Source organism: Myodes glareolus, chromosome X (genome assembly GCF_982192425.1).
Source record: "Myodes glareolus chromosome X, mMyoGla1.1, whole genome shotgun sequence".
Classification (NCBI taxonomy): domain Eukaryota; kingdom Metazoa; phylum Chordata; class Mammalia; order Rodentia; family Cricetidae; genus Myodes; species Myodes glareolus.
This window is the reverse complement of record NC_142053.1, coordinates 135,325,943-135,347,701: the sequence shown is the minus strand read 5'-3', so window position 1 is coordinate 135,347,701 and position 21,759 is coordinate 135,325,943.

The window sequence follows — 21,759 nt, the reverse complement described above, 5'->3', positions numbered from 1 at the left end:
TAACTGTTTGGTGGGTGAACCTTTAAGCTTACATGCCAAAAAGCACGGACAAAGGAAGGCTGAGTGAAAATCCGCATGGGGTGTTTAGTTCTGTTGGCTTGACTCAATACAGAATTATACCCCCCCCCCCAAAAAAAGAGTTTCTGTTAGGGATTATTTAGAGCAGATTGACATGTCTGTGGGGTATTGTCTTGATTTTCTTAATGTGAGAGGACCCAGCATGAAAGTGGGTGGCTCCATTTCCAGGTTTTGAGCCTTAGACTGCAATAGTAGAGAGAATTAGCTGTACACAACGGCTGTCCGCATGCATTTCTCTGCTCCACGTCACTGTGCTTGGGATGTGACTGCTGCTTCAGGTTCCTGCCTTGTCTTCCCTGTGATGACAGACTGTACCTGGACTTGTAAGCCTTAGCTACCTTTCTCCTGGAAGTTGTTTTTATCTTTTTGGATTAAGATGTTTTATCATAGCAACAGAAATCAAGCTAGGACAGGCCACTAGTATGTCTACCATAGATTTCGCTGAGTCAGGTCGAAAAGAGCTAAATTATCTCCTCTCCTTTTATGGGTATTATATTTCTATTAATTCGCCTAAAATTTAATGGGATTCTCACTTCTTGTGATCTCTTTCACCTCCCAGACTTCCCAAGTTTTCCCCTCTTCCCTGTGACTTCACCCCAATAAGAAAAAAAATGAGTTCATTTCAACACATGTTGTTCATATACTCATTGGAACATGGTCAGATACCTAATAAGGAATTCATCCCTAAAAGAGGATGAATCTTTCTCTGCCTGTATCCCTGTCAAAAGTCTTCATCTGAGGAGAGTGGTGCCGTAGTCAGACACCCACTCCGCCACCCATATTACAGTACTGTGGGCCTGAGATGTGCGGGACCAGTTCTCCTGCAAGGGGCAAGACCAGCTCTCCATGTCTGGGGCATTTTGGTGGCTCATGCGTTGATGGGCAAGGGACAGGGCCAGCTTTCCTAAGATGGGTGGGTTTATCTCTCCCTTGAGGGGCGGGGCCGGTTCTCTCAAGCACATTGGCAAGTGAGAGATCAGCTCTCCTGGGCACAGCAATGTTAACATGGCTTCAGGCTTCAGGTGGCAGCCCAGACCACAGGCAACTGCATGGGCTTCGGTGGTAATACAGGAGGGTCATAGATATTAGCATGGCCCTTGACTGTATCGGGACCACTGACCTACTTATAGTTCTTAGGTGCTGAGGTCATGAACCTCAACATGGCATTAATTGGTTACACATGTCATTCACTTCAGCATGGTGCCCTGAGGCAGCAAAGCCCGAGGACATCACCAAGGCACCAGGCGTGCCCAGTTCCACCTCTCTCAAGTGGACATGCCACTCTGTTTTTCTATCTAGCCCACCTCTCCATCATGTGTCTGTTCTTTGTAGTGGTGCCTGCTACCACCGCTATTCTTGCCATGAGGCTAGGGGCAGTGCTTGGCTGTCTTCCACCGCGGCTGCCGCTGAAACTGAAAGTTGTTGTATGTGCTTGCCAGCCTCTGGAGCTCTGCCATTGACCTCAAAGTGCCAACTGCAGGCCGTTACATTTATTCCCATTCAGTTTTATCTTGATGGAATCAGGTCCCAAAACATTCAGGTGTGTTGGAACCTATGTCCTTTCTTCTTTCATGTCTGACATCACCTGTACTTTTCATTATGGTAGTGATACAGCCCCGAGTCCTACTGTTGGAGACTGTTCTCTGTGTTGTCGGGGATATATTATCCTGTTTTCTTTGTGTCTTTTATACTAAAAACTAAAAGGTCATCTAATGTACTCACAATCCAGGCTTGTCCATCTTGTCCCAAGAGCTATAAAGAAAGGTAGGTATAAAGAGGATGTAGGGTGTAGAGGATTCTAGAACTAGGCAGGCAGAGTGAGAGAGACCCTTAGATGGGGTATGCATGGGTGTGTAGGTGAGTGCTCACCTATACTCAGGTTGGCACAGGAAGATGTATGACAGCCAATGGGAAATAAGAGGACATGAGAAATGGGAGGCTACAGAGAATCTGGGATCATATTATGAAGAGTTTTAGATACTAGGATAAAGATTTTGAATTTTTCTAGTGAACCTTGCTTTTTCAGAAACTACATCCTTTCTAGTTGGTTGTCTGCATACCTTTGATCCTGTAGTGACTGGAAGCCATTCATGGCAGAGTAATACGATAGGAATACCCTGGTCCCTGACTATGTAGGATGCCCTAGTAGTTGTGCCATGCCATGACTGTTATGGATTGCTTTTGTGTTAGTTGGAAATTAAATCCTTTCTGTGTTGTGTGCTGTTTTATCTCATTGCTATGCAGCCCCGGCCTTATACAGATGAATAGGAAACCAAGTGACTGGCTCCTTGTCCTTCAATTATAGCCATTGTGGTTTGCTAAGAAGCAAAGAACACAGTTCTAGACTGTGGAGATCCACGGGAGATTTATGAAGCAAGGAAGAAAGAATAGCACCTGTATTGAACGCCACTAGCAAAATTAATAATGTGAGTGGGTCTAAAAAGATGGTTTAACAGTTAAGAGTACTTGCCACTCTTTCAGAGGACCCAGGTTCAAGTCCCAGCAACCACATGGTGGATTTACATGGTAGATTACAACTTCTAGTTCTAGGATATCTTATTGTTTTATTGCTCTGAAGAGACACCACTGCCAAGGCAACCCTTATCAAGGAAAACATTTAATTAGGAGTTTGCTTAGAGTTAAAGATAGATAGATAGATAGATAGATAGATAGATAGATAGAGAAAGAGAGGATAAGAACCTAACATGGGCTTTTGAAAACCTCAAAGCCCACCCCAGTAATACACCTCCTTCAACAAGGCCACACCTCCTAATCCTTCTCAAACAGTTTTACTCCCTTGTGAGTAACCATCCAAATATATGAGCCTATGGGGCCAATCTTATTCAAACAACCACCAGTTGTTAGTTGCCCTTGGGTCAACTATATTCATGTTGTGGATGTGCGCGCGCGCGCGCACACACACACACACACACACACACACACACACACACACACACGTATTCTGTTGTTTTAATAAATACCAGAGATCATCAACTTTAAAGAGCCAAAGAGTTTGCTTTGGCTCACACATTGAGGGGTTTCATTCAGAATTTGGCCAGTTGCTGTAGCCAGGGCAGTGCAGCATGGAGTGGGTGTATGGTGGGGCAAAACTGCTCACCTCAAACCAAGGTTTGACATTAAAAAAAGAAAACCCAAAAGGGCCAGAGTTCTGCTATTCTCCTCTAAAGGCATGCAGTCCATAACCCAAGGACCTTTAAAGAAACCCCACTTCCTAAAAGTTCTGTCCCTTCCTGATAGCACTACCCTGATATCAAATTTGGGGGGTGATGACAATGCAAACTCTAGCAGTATATTTGTAGGTCTGGAACGTTTTTGAAGACTACTGCAGAAACAGTTAATAGAGGGTAGCTCTGAACCTAGGACTGGTGGATGAGGCAAGGGAAAAGTTTGTTGTTTGTATTGAGTTTAGAATTTTCATCAGAAATACCTGTTGGTTTAAACATTTTTTAAATCAACTTTTCTTTTGTGTGCATGAGTACTTTATCTGCATGTATGTCTGTGTGCCACATATGTGTAGCGTCATCAGAGGCCAGTAGAGGGTGTTGGATCCCCTGGAACTGGAGTTGTAGATGGCTGTGAGCTGCCATGTGGGTGCTGGGAATCAAATTTGGTTTTTGCCTTTTGATTTCATAATTTAAAAGTACTAATACACACATATTTCATTTCTGCCTTAGTTACTTTTCTCTTGCTGTGAAGAGGCAGCATGGCCAAGGCAAGTTATTGAAGAAGGCATTTAATGGGGGTTTCCAGTTGCAGACTGAGCCTGTGATCATCATGGGAATCTTGGTGGAAGGCAGGCAGGCATGGCATTGGAGCAGTAGCTGAGAATCGCCATCCTCATCCACGTGCAGAGACAGAGAGAGCCAACTGAGAACGGTTCGCATGGGCTATTGAAACCTCCAAGTTCACCACCAGTGACATGCCTTCTCCAACAAGGCCATCCCCCCCCCCGACCCTTTCCAAACAGTTCACAAACTGGTGACCAAGCATTCAAATGTATGACCCTATGCAGGCCATTCTTATTCAAACCACCACAGTGTCAAATTACTTCAGGATTGTTGTCAATGTAGGAACACTGGATTGAAGTTTTTCTATGGTAAGCATTTTCTGCATGTTAAGAATGCTACCTTGAAAGAACAAAAAATGCTTATTTCCTTAGTTTGTGTATTAATTTCCTACCTACTTCCAAGGAATAGTTCAAAATCCTAAGGTAATGCATTAATTAAATGCTGCCAAGACGGAATTTCCAGCCAAGTCAAAGAACTTGGATTACCACAGAGCTAAATTTACACAGTGGAAAACTAAAACACCACCAAAGCCATGTGACTGCATCCAGAGCACCTGGCTCAGAGCCATGGAACAGAGTTAATCCATCTTGGAATCAAGGATCAGAATGCTATAGTCTGAATATATTTCCCAAGATTCCAATATTGAAACTTCCTAGGCAGTGTGATAGAATTAAGAGGTGAGTCTTTTTTAGAAGGTGAGGATGGGGCTCTTTTCTAACAGGGCTTGAGGCGTTCAGGAGATGGCTTAATGAGTAAAAGGATTTGCTGTGAAAGCAAGAGAACTTGAGTTCAAATCCCCAGCACCCACATAAAAACCAACACGTGCCGAACCCCCAATGTTAAAGTGGTGGAGACAAGAGGCTCCCAGGAGCACCTTGGCTAGATACCCCAGCTGTAACTGTGAGTTTCAGTCTCACAAAGAGACCCCAGTTGAGGAAACAATGTGGAGAACTATAGAGGAAGATGTGATACACTCTTCTGGTCTCCTTATGCACAAGTGCATGCGCGCACGCACGCACGCACACACACACACACACACACACACACACACACACACACACACACACACCATAACAATGAAAACTATCTCAGAGTGGCTTCATTCCTTTCTACCATGCCAGGATACAGCCTCAAGTTGGAAACAGAGATCAGGTCTTGGAGACACTAAATCTGTTTGTGCCTTGATCTTGCATTTCCTAGTCCCTAGAACTGTGAGAAAACAGATTCATGTTCGGGATAGATAAATCAATGAAAAGCCTTTCGTTCTGGCAACACACACAGGCTGACCCTTGCTTTAAGGTTTTGGAGACCATGCGTATGGTGGCTAATCTTGGTTGTCAGCTGGATTAGGTTGAAAACCACCTGCGTGATTAGTAAGGCAAATCTCTGCCTGTGATTTTGAGGACGTTTCCAGAGAAGGTGAGCAGCAGCATCCAATAAATGGAGGGCCCAGAGGAGCTAAAAGGAGGAAGCAGGCATTTTCCCTCTGCTTCTTGGCAGCTAAGCTGTGAGCGACTCTGTTCTGATGTGCTCTCTCCACAGTGATGAACCGAAACCTAAAAGTGGGAACCCAAATGAACCCTTCTTCCCATGAGTTGCTTCTATGAGATTTGAGGAGAAAACAGTGCGGCTTTTGTCTTCCCACCTTTACCCCTTGCTGGGGAGTGCTTCTACCTTGCTGCTACTGCTACTGCTGCTGCTACTGTCCTATAAGAAACTATCGTCTTCAGCCTTCCAAGGTGAACTGAAGTTCAGAGGCTCTCCAGGAATCTTTCAGGCCTTCTTGGGTACCAGACAGGGACTGCTGAGGCACTCTGTCTCATGGAGTAAGTGGTTCCTCCAATGTGCAGAAGGTACCTACTGTTGCACTACCCGGCTTGTGTCATACAGGCTGATCTGATAATGTCCCCGTCTTTGGTTACATAAACTAACCCATTTATTGTGGGTTAGGGATATCTCACACAGAAGTTCTTTGGTCTTTCAGTGTCCTCCGTCTTCTGGTAGCAGAGTTAACTGTGGGTCCCAGCCCCTCCAGCAGCTGCCACTGTGCAAAAACCACAGTGCCAGATGCCACTTGCCCATCTCTTCATCTTGGTCTTGTCACAGAAGGAGCAAGTGCACGTTACATGCTGGCTGACCTCAATTTTTTTCACCATTTTCTGGAGGGAGGCACTATAAGCTGGCCCCATATTTACCAACTTTCCTGGTGAATTTAGCTATGTTGATGTAACCTAGGCCCAATTCCATGGGAAGCCAAATCTCTTTTGTAATATATTCTATAAGTTCTGCTCCTCTAGAAAAGCCTGAATAATACAATGGTTTGAAAGTATAAATATGGAGCTGGAGAGAGAAAGAGTTAAGAGAATTTACTTCTCTTCCAGAGAACCAGAGTTCAGTTTCCAGCACTCACACCAGGTAGATCATCACTGCCATAACTCCAACTCCAGGGGAGTCTATGCCTCTGGTGTCCGTGGATATTTGCATTCACGTGAACATATCCACACACAGACATATCCACACATATTTAAAAATAAAGAAAGTAAATTCTGAAAAAAAGTATAAATACACTTGAAAGACTGTCCCTTGAGAGTACTGCAGGGAAGGGGACACTGCTCATGCACGATCACCTAGGGAAGAGCCTCGCCACGTCAACCCATCCATGCAGTCAGAGACTTCTCTAGCCTGGCTTCAAGGAGAGACATTTACAGCTTGAACTTTGGAGTAGTACTGGAACTTTTCAGACTGTGGTGACCTTTGGAGATGAACATGACCTTGTAGGGGGTCAGAGGTGAAGTGTTTCAGTTTATGGAGATATGTCTGGATATCTCATTGAGAAGGGTTTGGTTGGGGAAGGCCCTACAAGAACCCATTCCTAGGTAAGGAGTTTTTGACAGCTGAGGGTTGCTTAAGAGAGGGATAGTTATTTTTCTCTAGGGGTGTGGTCCTTTGTGGTTGACCATGCTTCAGCAAATGGCCTCACATTAAGGCATATATGAGTACCACTAATTAAACTCAGTGGGGTATTTTTAAAAAGGATGTGAAGTTGGCAGAGGGGATGTGGAGTAGGATTCATTAGGAGTTGGAGGTGGGGAGTTGGGCATGAGTGTAATGCAGATACATCGTATGTGTATTGAATCCTTAAAGGAAAAAAATTAGCGTACAAACAGAATTAATTTCTCCCTGTGTCTGAGAAGTGGAGCAATGCAGTTGGTTGTGGAAATTGTCTAGGGTACAAAGGACATGGGCTGGGTTCTTTCATATTCTCTCTTTGTCTCTTGGTGGGATGAGGCCAAGGCTTGTTTTCTATCTTCTTCTTCTATAAGACTGTGCTTCAGTTAGTCACCATGGTCATGTGTTGACCTGTGCTCCTATGTTGGCTCTTTTCCTGGTCTCGTTTTGGCCTTTCATGGCCAGTTTATCTTGGGACACTAATAACCTCCTAGACTGCTTTCACACAATCCTGGTCTCATCTTCTGCTTCTAGGGGAAGCCAGACTAAAGTACTAGTCCAATTAGCTTTGACCCATGTCATTTAAGTAGAAGGGCCACCCTCAGAAGGGGATTGTGGGTAGACTGGACATAAGAAGACTGACCTTGCTTTTAAAAAGAAACTGTTAGAAGGAGAGGTGGAATATCTGCACACAATACAAAGATTATTCCCACATGGAAGTTCATAGACCCGAGGGTGGGGAGCTGTGTTGGAAACCGTGTGGGTGGAGATCAAAGGCAAGGCGAATAGAAGTCGTATTGTAACAGTATATTACAGGCTGCTGGGCCAGATGGGGGAACTGATGATGGGCTCCTAACTGAGACCACACAACCGGCCCAAAGACAAGAGAATTACAGATGGGGACACCCCAACTGTTTGGCTTGCCTAGTTTCTATGAGTTTCAAGAAGAGAGTACCCAAACCAGGTTTTGACTTGCCTTCTTAATGGTTCATGTCATGTGAGATGGGGGAGTAAGAAGGGAAATTGCTACTGTTGAGTTAATTCAAACTAAGATGGGACTATTTGGTGAAGATGTGAGATGGGACTTTAAGAGAAGGTAAATTCGTTGTCTTACAACAAGGGTCACAGATACGGTCTACTTTAGCTTCAAAAGGCTTAGAGCATTGGCTTGCATGCTGGGGTGTAGTGTGCACACCAAGGACCAATAAAGATTTCTTGCCTGTTCTCTTTTCTGGGTCCTGTCTCCTAGACTCTGACTGGCTAGGTTAGAACCGAGAATGCAAAGTGCTTTTAATGCAAGGGTACCTCAGAAGATACTTGGGAAAATTATGCCTCAGAGAATATGGAGACCATAACTCCTGGCTTGAGACCAGCCGAAAGGTTGGAGGACACAAAAATTAAATTCCCAGTCAGCTACCACAAAAGAGTCCAAAGAAGAAGGAAAAAGGAAGATGATTATTAAGAGTCACAGTCACCCAGGGAAGTCTAATATGCAGAATTAAAAATAAATCAAACATTCAGAGAGTCCAGTTTGGTCACCTGCTCCATCAGTCCAAGTCCAGCTGGCCTTGGTGGAGGCTGACTGAGAAGCCAAGGACAAGGGCGTTGGGCTTTGATTCTACTGCATGAACAGGCTTTGAGGGAGCCTTGTCTGTTTGAATGCCCACCTTCCTGGACCTGGGGGGAATGGGGAGGACCTTGGACTTCCCATAGGGTAGGGAACCCTGACTGCTCTTTGGCCTGGAGAAGGAGGGGGAGTGGGAGTGGGGGAAGGGGAGGGAAATGGGAGGAGGGGAGGAGGTGGAAATTTTTAATAATAATAATAATAATAATAATAAATCAAACAAAAAATGGTTGTGAGGGGATACTCAGTCAATAGTGTTTGCTGCATAACCATGTTATACTGAGTTTCATCCCTAGAAACCATGTAAAACCCAGGCACGGTAGCATTCACTTGCGATCTGGTCATGGAAGCAGTGGGCCCTAGGTCAATGACAGACTGTCTTTTAAAAAAAAAACAAGATGGCTAGCTCCCGAGAAATGACACCTTGGGGTCTCCACACGCGTGTGCCACACACATGTGCACATATGTGCACCTGCACACACACCTTCCCACATACAAACCGTTTGAAAGAGGCAACAAATGGCTAATGATGAACATATAACCGTTGCAAAGGAACCGAGAGTGGCCCGAGGAAGCCCAAAGGGTCCTTCGGGCTTACACAATGCTTGATGTTTGGAGTTGAATTCTGGCTTGGAGGATTCTGCTTACGGCTTCGGTGAGATGCTAGCAGACGATAGAGGAGCTGGCTTTTCTTTCCATTTCCTGTTGGTCTCTCAAGAATTACAATGACCATTATTAGAAACCTCCTTCTGCACAAACTACTTTATTTAAATCTCACAACAGCCCTGCAAGGCAGACACTCCTTAGACTGGTCATCTGTCTACTGTTTGCGAGTAGGAGGAATTTGGCTCCCGTGAACTGGGAGAAAACCAGAATTTATTTCTCCCTGTACCTGTGAAGTGGAGCCATGGAGCTGGTCATGGATATGATCTAGGATGCAAAGGCTGCGGGCCAGGCCCTTTCACATTCTCTCTCTGTCTCTCTTCTCTACACGGGCCTCCCAGTCCTTCTGGCAGACAGATTTCCTCCATATGCTGGCAGACATGGACAGCCAATGTCTGCTTTCTATCCATCTTAGTCTGTCCTGAGGCTTAGGCCTTCTCTGCCAGTCCAGCTGGAACAAGCCCAGAGACAGCCCCGGTTGGTCTACTTGGGCTCTAATTCTATCCCTGAGGCAGAAGTGCATGGGATCCCGTGGTTGGCTGAACGAGAGACAAGTGGGATGGGCTGGCAAAGGAAGGGAGTTCCATATGCAACACTCTAGTTAATTTAAATCATGCTAGAACTGTCTCATTGGCACTCTTATTCACACATGTGGGAGCAGAGCCCAAGGGAGACACATCAAGTGACCAGCTGATGCGCAAGGCATGTTGTGAACACAGGACTCAACCTGACATTGGCTTCCACCATACGGAGATTCCTCTTTTCCCTGGACAGGGCTGGAGGAAGAGGACAGGGACTGGAATTTGTTTTCTGCAGCACTGGGGATTGAACCCAGGGCCTTGGGCACACTAGGCAGGTGTCCTACCACCGAGCTGCAGCTCTAGCCCCACCTATTTCCTGAAAGGGTGTCTTGGAAGAAGTTACTGGCGCACAGCTCCAGTCGTCAAGGGGAGTGGCCCCAGACATGGAGCTGCCCCCAACTGGCTGTTCTCCATTGCCCTGGAGCTTGGAATACCACTAGGAAATGCCTGTGGGGCTTCCAGCCAAAGGCAGCGGGCGTGGAAGTAGGAGCTCCTATTCTGCTTCAAGGTTGCTCGTCATGGGGCCCTCACACTCCAGAGTCCCCCACGGAATCAAACTAAGGTGAGCTTTCAACTGGACCCTGTTTCTCTTTGGGGTCCTCTCCCATATTCTATATCCCTCTTTTCTTCTTAGGACACATCTTCATTAACCCACTGCAGGAGAATCGCTGTCTCAGCTCTTACTTCAGCGGCCTCTAACCTAAGACGTGTGGATCACGAAATGGTTGGCAGTTCATGCATGGAAGGTCAGGGATAGGAGCCGCAAGAGAGTCAGGAAAGCAGCAAAGCTGAGTAGCGAGAAGGGGCTGGAGGAGAGCTGGCATTGTACTGGGGCATTTCTCCTATTTTTCATATTGTGACAAAATATAAATAACACTCTTTTTGCATTTTAATCACCTGTAAATGTGTAAGGTTGCAAAGTTGAACTTTTTTCTGGGAGGGGGAATTGAACCTAGGGCCTTGTGCATGTTAGCCAAGCATGCTGACACTGAGCTACACCCTAAGGCTTTAAAACTTGGTATTTATTAAGTGCTCACTCCCTGCTCCCTTCTTACCTTAGCCTCTTCCATCCACAGCCCCACCATCTGTCTCTGGGAATGTGAATACTCTAGCTTCCTCAGAGAAGAGGAATCATCTAGAATCTGTCCTTTTGTGCCTGGTTTCTTTCACTTGGCACAGTGTCTTCAGTGTCTGTCCATACTGTAACTTGTATGGGCACTTTGTTCCGCTTTAAGGCTGAGCAGAGAACCCCACTGCATGGTGAGTTTCCCCTCTCAGTAGTCTGCAATCAGTTGCTGTGAATGTGGGCACACAAATATCCACTCAAACCACTCTTGGACATTGCAATAGTTTGCGTGTTGACCATCCCTTAAATGCCCATGTGTTAGAGCTTGGTTTCTATGGTGGTACTTTTGTGAGGTGGTGGAATTAGAAGGAGGAACCTAGTGGGAGGTCCTTAAGGCATTGGGGGATGTGTTGGTTCACTTTTTGTCAATGTGACAGAAGCTAGAGTCATCTGAGAAGAGGAAACCTAGTTGGAAAAACACTTCCATTGAATTGCCCTGAAGTTGAGTCTGTGCGGCATTTTCTTGACCAATGATTAATTACTGTGAGAGGGCCTATCCCACGGGAACAGTGCCCGCCTTGGGCAGGCATTCTAGGGTGTGTGAGAAAGCAGCCTGAGCAAGCCAGTAAACAGTGTTCTTCCATTGGCATTTGCTTCAGTTCCTGCTTCCAGGTTCTTGCCTTGAGTACCTGCCCTGAGTTTTCTTCATGATGGACTAGGATTGGAAGTGTAAGCCACATAGCCCCCCCCCACCGGCCAAGTTGCTTTTGGTCATGGTATTTTAACACAGAAATAGAAAGTGAACTAAGATGGGGACATGCCCTTGGAGGGGACTCTGTGACTCAGACTTTTCTTCTTCCTGTTTTGCTTCTGGCAAATCCCCAAGCCAGAGTCACCATATTGGTGTGAGGAGGTGCTGTCTTTGGAGGGAGAAGTCTGGGAGGTTATTTTCAAGTACTTGCGTTAGTGCTGCGAGGGAAAGCCACGGCTGTCACTACGGATACCTAGAGGATGGCCGGCGCCCAGAACTCTGGGCCTATCTCTGTCTTCACTGTGACCATAGATGTTGTAGACGTTGTCATGATCTCCAGAGTTTGTATTTTAAAAAAAAATACACCATAAAATATTCCTGTTGAAGTTGGGCGGTGGTGGCACACAACTTTAATCCCAGCACTCAGGAGGCAGAGGCAGGTAGATCTCTGCGAGTTTAAGGCTAACTTGGTCTACAGAGCAAGTTACAAGCCCAAGACAGCCAGAGCTACACAGAGAAACCCTGCCTCAAAAAAAATTGAAAGGGTATATCACTCAGTTATCTGCAACCGTCATCAGAGTTTTGTTAATAATTGACTTCTTGGTATGTGTATGATGTATATATGTGTGTGCACATTGGTGTGTGTAAGTGTGAGCATATGCATGCCACAGTGTATGTGTGGAGGTCAGAGGGCAACCTCATGTGCTGGCTCTTGTTTTCCACCTTTTTTGAGACAGTGTCTCTTTGTTCACTTCTGTGTATGCCAGGCTAGCTGGTCCACGGGCTTCTAGGGATTTCCTGTCTTTGTCTGCTATCTTTCTGTAGAAACACCGGGAATACAGATTCATGCTACCATGCCCAGATTTATGTGGGCTCTGGAGATTTGAACTCAGGTCACATCAAGCAGCTTCACCCACTGAGACATCTTCCAGGCCCACATTTTGAATATTTTTCTCATCTCAGGAAAAACCCCCTTATCCTTTAGCTATTCTCCCTAGCGTTTCCTGCTCGTATATTGTTCTTCCTCCTAGTGTTAAGCAGTCACATGGTTTAGATTTTTCCTTGTTCTTTCCCTAATCTCCTGGCCTGTGGGTATGTCCAGAACTCCACTGGGCCTAGAAGGAGGATTTTGGTGACAGATTGTTGTGTCCTCGCAAGCAGCTCTGCTGTCTGGCCCAGGGCCATGTGGCTGCTTGCCATTCTCTGCCTCCCAAGGCTGCTACCCTGCAGGAAGTGCCTGGGTATCTGGTGTTGAGTGTCTCTAAGTCCCTGGGCCTGCCCAGGCAGGGGAAACCTGAGTGTGGGCACAGCCAAGCTCGATGGGATCCCCCCACCTGTTGATTTGGTCTTGGCATGAGATGAAGATGTTAGTGGGTTCACTTGGGAGGCAAGCCCAGGAAGGGCAGTGAGAAGTGAGATAAGGAAGGAAGTGGAAACACCACAGAGGGCCTGCTGCCCAGGCATTCTGCAGGGACTGTGGAGCATGCCTCAAAGGGCACTACCAAGAAAAAGATGGCCCTCGTTGTCTGAGCTCTGTTCTGGACTGTATTGATTTGCTGCAGACGTGGCATGAGCATGTTGCTGTGGCCAGTGAGCACTCACAGGCAGAGACAGGAAAGGCAGCTGATATGTGACCCCCATGAACACTAATGGCACCTGTTGCATTGTCCTTGACACTATGGGAAGGGTGTTCAAGTCAGGCCTTTCGAGATGGTTCAGCAGGTGAAGGCACTCGCCATTGACATTAATGATCTCTTTGGTCCCCACAGCCCACGTGGTGGAAGGTGAAAACAGATTCCCACAAATTGTCCTCTGACTTTCGTGAGCGTGCCATGGCACACACATGTATGTGTGTGTGTGCACACACAGGCATGTGCACACACACACTACTCTGAGGAAGCCCTATACACGGCAAAGGTACTATTTACAGGGGAATGGAAGGCAGAGAGCCACAGGGATAGCATATAAACTCGGGACCATTGCTGTGCACAAGCTCAAAACCATGAGAGGATTTAGTAGCTGCCAGATCCCAGGCTCAGAGGAGGTGTGCTGGCTATTTTTATGTCAACTTGACATAAGATAGAGTCATTTTAGAAGAAGGAATCTCAATTGAGAAAATGTCCCCGCTAAATTGGGTACATTTTCTTGAACTGATGATTGATATAGGAGGACCCAGTTCACTGTGGATGGTGCTACCCCTGGGCTGGTGTTCCTGAATTCTGTAAGAAAGCAGGCTGAGCAAGCCATGGGAAGCAGAAGAAACTCTAAATAAGAGATGAGGGGTCTTTAGTAGAGTAGCCAGAAGCCTTGGTGTAGAGTGAAGCCAGCTGTAGGGACCTGGCAGGGAAGGAGCCAGGGGTGGGCATATGTGAACTCGACTCCCCCTCCTGGCCTCTGATCACTCTCTGGAAGTCCTACTATCTAGCTCCACCAAAACCATATATTCAGGGGAGTCAGTTAATGGCACCTGATAGGTCAGTTGCTATGACCTGAGTCAGGAAGGTGGAGGGTGACCTTGGAGCGGGCAGCTGAGAAGCATCAAGCTTAGACCCTCCCCATCTGGTAGACACAATTCTCTCTGTGCAGGCCAGACTAGTCTTCTACTTGGTACGCTCCTGCCTCTGCCTCTGTGCTCGGAGCAGTGAATCCCCAGATCCTGAATTTCTTGTAAACAACTTGTTTTCCCCTGATCTGAGTGCCTATAGTTGCTCTGAGCATGAGACCCTCAGGAGTTCCTGATGGCAAGAGAGTGGTTTCTGGTGGGTTTGGCTGGGGCGTGGCTATCTCTATATAAGCTGTCCCTGGACACAGTAAAGGGGGCATTCTTGGGGCATTCCTGTTTAAAGGATTCTGGCATCAAGGATGACCCGTGTCTCTCTCTATTTTAATCTCCAGCCCCTTTCCCGGTTCATGAACTGTATGGTGGCACGTAGAGCACAGCCGGGCGTGGTGCGCCACACCTCTGAGTGCTGAGATGACAGATGGCTTAGCTCTGATGCCCACATTTGAGTGTTCGATTACATTTGAGTGTTCGATCACTGGAAACGAGGCTGCTGCCCAGGCTTGCTGGATAGAGCGTTCTGTCCCTTTAAGGAAAGTTTCTCTGAAACAGTGTCAATGATTTCCTTTAATGCATGGGGGCACATTTGTTTTCCTCATTGCTGGAGTGAGGACCCACTTTCTCTTCCATGTGCCCAAGGACCATGATGGAGAGAGGGGGTTCAGCCAGGCCTGGAGTGTTCTTTACAAGAAAGGGACAAGGTAGAAATTTCCAACTGGGATTAGAACTCAAGGCAGGGTTTTGCTTGCTTCCATAAGCCCCCCACCCCTTGTCTATGCTCACACTGTGAACTGTCTTTCCATTTCCTCTCATCCAAGACTTTGCTAGCTTTATCACTCGTATCCTATGCCTGGACTTGTTCCTTTGGGTTGCAGGCAGAACTTGATACCATTTCCCTCTTAAATGTCACCATTCCCATGGTTCGGAGGGACCAGCAAGAGGCACCGAGGATTCTTGCCTGCTCACTTTGAGTTGTACTAGAACTGAACATGACTTTCTCATGTTTCTCTGCATGTTTTAGGTTAGTAGATTCCCATTCCATCAAGTCACCGCCATGCTTTTCCAGAAGACGATACGGAAGCCCAGAAACACATACATGCGGAGCTTTTTGACAGACTCGTTCTGTTAGAGGAGTCTAGGGAGACAACACTGGACTCTGAATGAATTACCCTCCCAGCTTGGGGCAAGCTGGCATTTGATTAGTGTGCGTCTTCCATGGGTCCATCTGCCCCATGTAGAAGCCTGCTGAATAAGGTTGCAAATTAAAAAATAAAAAACCCCGGAGGGGAATTTGAAAGCGCATCGCTTCCTTTGATGTCAGGGGATTTTACTCTGCCCCTCACCTCTACCACCTGCTCCAGCAGGGCAGGCAGACAGGGCACCTAACCCTCCACTGGTGCCGAAAACAGCAAGTCGGCTGGAGTGGGCACAGTCCCTGTCTCTGTGGTGGCTGGACGCTGTGGACAGTGTGTCCTCTTGCTTACTGTGCAGGTTGCCAGGGCACGCTTTTTATGATCAAATGCTTCCTCTTTCTTCCTGCATTAAAATTTGATTCACCGCATGCCAGCTTGCTTATTAAGAACCTCCCAGGTGTTTCTTCCCTCCCTACCTTGAAATCTCAGCCCTGGTCAGTGTCTTCTCAGTTTCTCCCCCTTATCCTGGTGCTAAAAGGCCTCAGCTGGTTCTCAGAGAGCACCATAGAGGGTCAGGGGCAGGTCTTGGGGGCAATAGGTCACAGTATGCAACATGCCCTCCTTCCCTGGGAGTGTGGGTCTCACTCATTTTGCCCAGTTTTTCTCCTTTTACCCTCCTCCTAGACAAATTGAGCCATCTCCCTGCCTGTGTTTACTCCCAGCTTCAAAACCCTTCCCTCTAATTCATTCCACATGTTAATTTCTCGGTCCACCCCAGAGGCAAACCTCAGGATTAACCCACCACTTGCCGTTCCAAATCCAGTACAGAACTTTCTCTCTTCTTCCCTCCCATACATTACCTTAGACCAGAGCTCCTGTGTGTGTGTGTGTGTGTGTGTGTGTGTGTGTGCGCGCGCGCGTGCGCGCGCGTGTGCGTGTGTGGACTTAAGAGGACAACCTCTGGTGTCATCTCTGAGTACCACTCACTTCCTTTAAGACGAGACCTCTCATTGGTTTGGAGTTCGTCAGTCAGGCTGGACTGTCTGGTCAGTAAGTGCTCATGAACTCTCTCCTGTTTCTGCCTTCCCAGTGCTAATATCACGAGTGAATAGCAAACTTGCCTTTTAATGTAGGTATTATTGATGGAATTCAGGTTTTCTAGAGTTTTTTTTTTCTAGATTTTTCAGAATCGTAGTGCTTCTAGGTCAAGCACTGTGCCGACTGAGCCGTCTTCTCAACCTGCAAGCTGAGTTTTAACCTCTTCCTTGCTACAGTGCTCTCTGTGGGTCTGGGCCAGACTGCACTGTCATCTCTAGCAAACTTAGCGATGCTGGTTCAAAGAGCACACTGAGCAAAGCTCCCACAGACTTTCAATACCTCCACCCCCTGCCCTGTGTGAGGCCCTCACCTCCCCAAGTGCTAGGGCACACCTGTGGTACTTCTGATGCATCAGCAGATTTTACAGGCACAGAACATCCCAGATGCCTGTCCTGCCTGCCCTGCCCTGTCGCAGTTCATTAGCTGCCAACAAACGCTTCTTTATAATTGGGAAATAGGAACTAGCTAGCCCCAAGCTGAGAGTGTGTGTTGCGGGAGACGCTGCCCTTGCCCTCCTACCTTTCCAGGCTGTTGCACAAGAGAAAGAGGTGGAGGTGGAGAGGAGAAAGATGGAAAGACGGAAATAAAAGGAGAAGGAGAAGAGGAAAGGAGAGGAGAGCAAAGTTAGGGGAGGAGAAAAGGAAACCTAGCGAGTGGGGATTGCTCAGAGGAACTGGTTGAAGAGGTGGTGGAGTCTGGCTGGTTTCCAGGCAGTGAGATTAGACAAAGGGCACGGGCTTCCATCCCTCCAAAAGAACGACAGGTGTACCCAGGCATGCACTGGGCTCTGGATGTACCCTTTTCCCATTACCCTCAAGTAAATTAAGAACTTGGCAGTCCACAGAGTAGCCAACCCCAGCTATCCCCCCTGGCAGTATAGAACAGAGGTGGAGCCATGGCCACCTCTGACTTCCAGAGATGATCTAGAAGAAACTACCTTTCCAACCAGACATCATTTCTTTTTTTCCCTCTGTTCTCTGTGAGGACCTTGACTTTTACTTATATATTTTGCTCAGTGAGCCAAGAACTTGACCCTGCACAGATATTTACAAAGTTAAACAAACCAAGGTCCTCGCTTTCATTTTCTAACTTCTACCAGACTTTAACTAACCATAGCACTAGATCTTAAAATTATTTTTCCAAGAAAGAAGGACAAAAAACTGCTTAGTTCTTTGAGCTGTGCCCTTGAGGCGTAGTCTCAGGCCCTGCAACATGGACATCTCCAGGGAAGAAGCTAAAAACAGAGCTTTCTTGTCCCATCTCAGCCTTCTGGACTCAGACAGGAGGGCCAGAGCCTCAGTGGGAGGTCTTCAGGGGATGCTCTGGGCAGCTGTTGGGGAAGCTTGCCTACAGGGCATGGCAGAGCCCACGTTTTGGAGGGCTGTGTAATGTTCAGGGCTGGGAGATAGGGCCATGAGGGAATTAACAGTGGTGGGCGCTGGTGTAGAAGGGGCCCTGTAAGTAATTCTGCCTGCACGTGCCTCAAGACAGGGGCAGGTCATTGTGAGTTGGCAAAGGTCCCTAGACTAGACCCTCTCCGTGGGAGAGGTACTCCTAACCCCCACCCCCGTGACAAGGAGACAGGATGGTCTGTCTTGGTTCTTCTAACATACCCAACATGATAAGAGCAGAGAGCAATGAAATATCGGGAGTAGTTAAGTAATCAAGGCAGGAATAATTAGGTAGACTAAACCCCAACAGAAACAATCCATCTTTTGGAAAGAAATGACATTTTGAAAAATTTAGAAATCTTCATCAAGCTATTATTATTGCTGACATATAGAAGCACTTTACATTATGCCTTCTTTCCCTGCAACACGTGACACGTACAAAAGTAATTAAGGGATTTCAGTCTGTCCTGAGCATATCATTTCAGTGATGGTGGCACTGGACACTGGGGACTGATATAAATAACGCATCAATTATCTTTCCTAAACAAATTGGCTATCAGTTTAAAGATAGTATTCGTTTGAGCCCGGATATTTAAAACCCTCATGCTAAATGTTACAAGCATTCTGGATTTTTTTTTTTTAATTTGAATGAGCAGGGTGAGGGAAATGTGTCCATTTCAAAAGTTTCCAAGGGCTGTCTTCCTATTTCATCAGTTAATATTGGTGAGGAACCTGCTTCGTGAAATATGGGTGCTTTTACCCTGGGATGCAAGAGATTTCCCCCGATTATATCCTTTGTGAAAAATGGCCTTTGTCATCCGTGACATGGAGGGGACACTGGTGTACTCAGATCTATGGATTATCAAGGGACACCCTGGGGAGAGATAAGACAGAGTGTTGGGCTGGGCTCCGGAGTACATAGTGTGACCTTGAACAAATGTGTGGACTTTACACCTCAGTTTCCTTATCCACTCAGTGAGCAGTGGAGGGTGTCAAGCTCCTAGATGGCTCTGTGCACCCCTCCCCCATTCTACAAGGATGGAGATCAGGTGCTCAGATTAGCTACAGAATGACCCCTAAAGGAACAGTTGTTCAAGCTTAGTGGGTCTCTCTGGCCTGTGTGCATAAGAAACAGGTATTCGGGGGGCCCTTCATGGTACTCCTCCCTCACCGCTTTGAGAAAGTTGCTCTGAGGCTTTTCTTGGCTCAGGCCCTCTCTCCCTGCCAGGAATGTGGGATCGTTCTATGATCCACCTGGCTTTAGGAAGCTGCCGTGTGCTGGGTAGTGCATTTTCTGCCAGTCAACGCTTGGAGCAACTGGAGCGCAGCGTCGAAATGACTTCCCTTAAGTTGTTGTGGGAATGTGGAGCAGAATAAACAAGAGGACCATCGTCTTGGAATTTTCAGTTTTAGAGACCACCCACCAATTCCAGGTCCCCACCATGAAGTTCAGGGGGTATCACCCAAGGTCAGAGATTCTCCTTCCAAGGGTGCTGCCTCGTGGCAGACACTCTCCCTGGTGTTAGGGGGAGAAGCATCTTGCTAAATCCCACACCAGCCATCCCCAAGTCTGGTAATTTTCACAAGAGACCTAATGGTCTCAGCCCACTTTCCAGCACAAGACTGTCTAGAGGCCTCAAGTTACTGAAGAGAAGTGTTCACAAATCTGTGCTTTAGAGAATGCTGTGCTCAAAACAACAACTCTGATCTTAATTTACAGCCTTCAGATTTGCAGGAAGAGGATTTCTGGTAAGATGGTAATTAATGGGGCTTTATCCCAAAGCCTAGTTCGTTTCCTGTCTTTTAACTCCTTTGCTGCCATGTGAGCCACTGCCTACACTAGCAGGGCAGATGCATAAATGAATGTAGCTACTCCTTTATCCGTTCATCTGCTCCACAACACTTAGTAAACAAGCGCCACCGGCAGCTAGTGCTTGTAGTCTCTTGTTTGTTTTGTTTTTTTGAGACAGGGTTTCTCTGTAGCTATGGAGTCCTGGAACTAGCTCTTGTAGACCAGGCTGGCCTTGAACTCAATGAGATCTTCTGTCCTCTGTCTCCTAAGTGCTGGGATTAAAGGCGTGCGCCACCACTGCCCAGTACTGAGTGTGGGGATCCACACGTGTTTGAGATCCGCCATTACAAGATGGCGCTGAGAAGCGTGGTAAACAAGATAACAATTCTATTTCTGGCGCGAGTCTTGCCTTAGTTTGCCTAGCAACAGCTTTGCACCAATCCTAGCCTGACTAGTGTCCTGTTAGAGGGGAACATCTTTTCAGCCTGCATATAAGCCGCCACTCCTCCCAGCTCGGGGCCCCTCACTTCCAGCTCTCCCTCAACCAAGCAGGCTTCAATAAAGCGTGATCAGAGAAGAATCCTCGTGTCGGTGGTCTTTCTTCCCCTGCTAGTCAGGGGAGCACCACAACTGAGAGTATAGATGAGTGAGATTTGGTTCCTGATGAAGCACGGGGAGCCCATGGAATAGAGAGGTACATTATAAACCCTCAAAAAAAAAACCTATCAAATTGTATTTCCAGGATCAAATCCCTGCCCCAAGACTGCCTTTCCTTGGCTTGCATAGCATTAAAAACTGCACTGATCAGTAAGATGGTTCAGTGGGTAGAGACTCTTGTCACCAAGTTCAATTCCCAGGATCTATATGGAAAAAATTCCACACAAGTGCCCTGGCACTCACTTGTTCTCTCTCTCTCTCTCTCTCTCTCTCTCTCTCTCTCTCTCTCTTCCCCTCTCCCTCTCCTACTTCCTTCTCTCTTCTCTCTCAAATACAAACAAGTAAATGTACAACATATAAATAAATAAATAAATAAATAAATAAATAAATGTTAAAAATTATCCAACATCCACACATTGAAAACAGCTATGTAGTGTTGCTATCTGGGACAGAGGCCTTGCCTAGCATGCCTGAGGGCCTGGGATTGATCTCAGGCACTGGATGAACTGGCTATAATGGCAAATACCTTTAATCTCAACACTTGGGATGTGGAAGCAGAAAGATCAGAAGTTCACGGCTGTCCTCAGCCTCATAGTAACCTTGGGGTCAGGCTGGGCTACACAAGCCCTTGTTTCAAAACAAGACAAAATAAAACGAAAACATCTCATGAAAGAAGTCAGGATTTTGGAACTGCTAATCTGGAGGTAACAGTGAATCGAATGATGCCCAGAATGGCCAAGTTGTGTACGAGTATGGATGCCCTTGCTCACCAGCCCAGCCCAAGACAGGTGAGTTTGCAGCTCAAGGAGTCGAGTGTGGAAGGGCAGATTCACGACCAGTACTTCACTGGCTGGTGAGCTGGGTACCTTCACATTCTTGTCAGGCAGAGCGAATCTAAAAGAGCTGGCCTGTCTGCTTCCTCTGTGATCTGCCTTCTCTCACGGCTGTGTCCAGCAGTGCCTATAGGTCCCTTAAGCTTCTGTCTCACACACTCACTCACACTTCTGGAAAAGGGCCCTGTGGTTTTATGCCTGTTTTCCATGACACCAGTAGCTGCTAACCACATGGGCAGATTTCAGTTTTAAACACAATGAATGAAAATGGAATACAGGCTAAAATTCCATGTTTTGTTGTCCCAGCAACACGTCAAGTGCTGACGTAGGTAACAAATCCTGTGGTGGGTGGTGCAGATCTAGAACACTATGCTTGTCTGGAGATGTTTCAGTAATCAGCGTTGCTTCTGGGTTTTGTCTAATGTGCTGTTCTCTTTCTTTTGGATGAACTCTAGTATCTGGTCTTCTCTTCATTATTGGTTTTGTGTGACAAGGTCTTGTTGTGTAGCCAAAGGTAGCCTGGAACTTAGGACAGCCTTCCTCCCTCAGTCTCCTGAGGGTTGGCCTATACCACCACACTCCAGCACAACAATTGTTTGAAAAGATTGTACGAATATCCTCATCCTCTCCTCTTGAACTTGCCTGTATCTATCTTCTTAGCATCATAACCCGAAGACCTAATTTTGACATCTGTAAGCATCCTGTTATTCACTGCAGGTTTAGGGGTAGTTATGTTAACACATGCTAGATGCTCAATAAATGTTTGGTGGATGA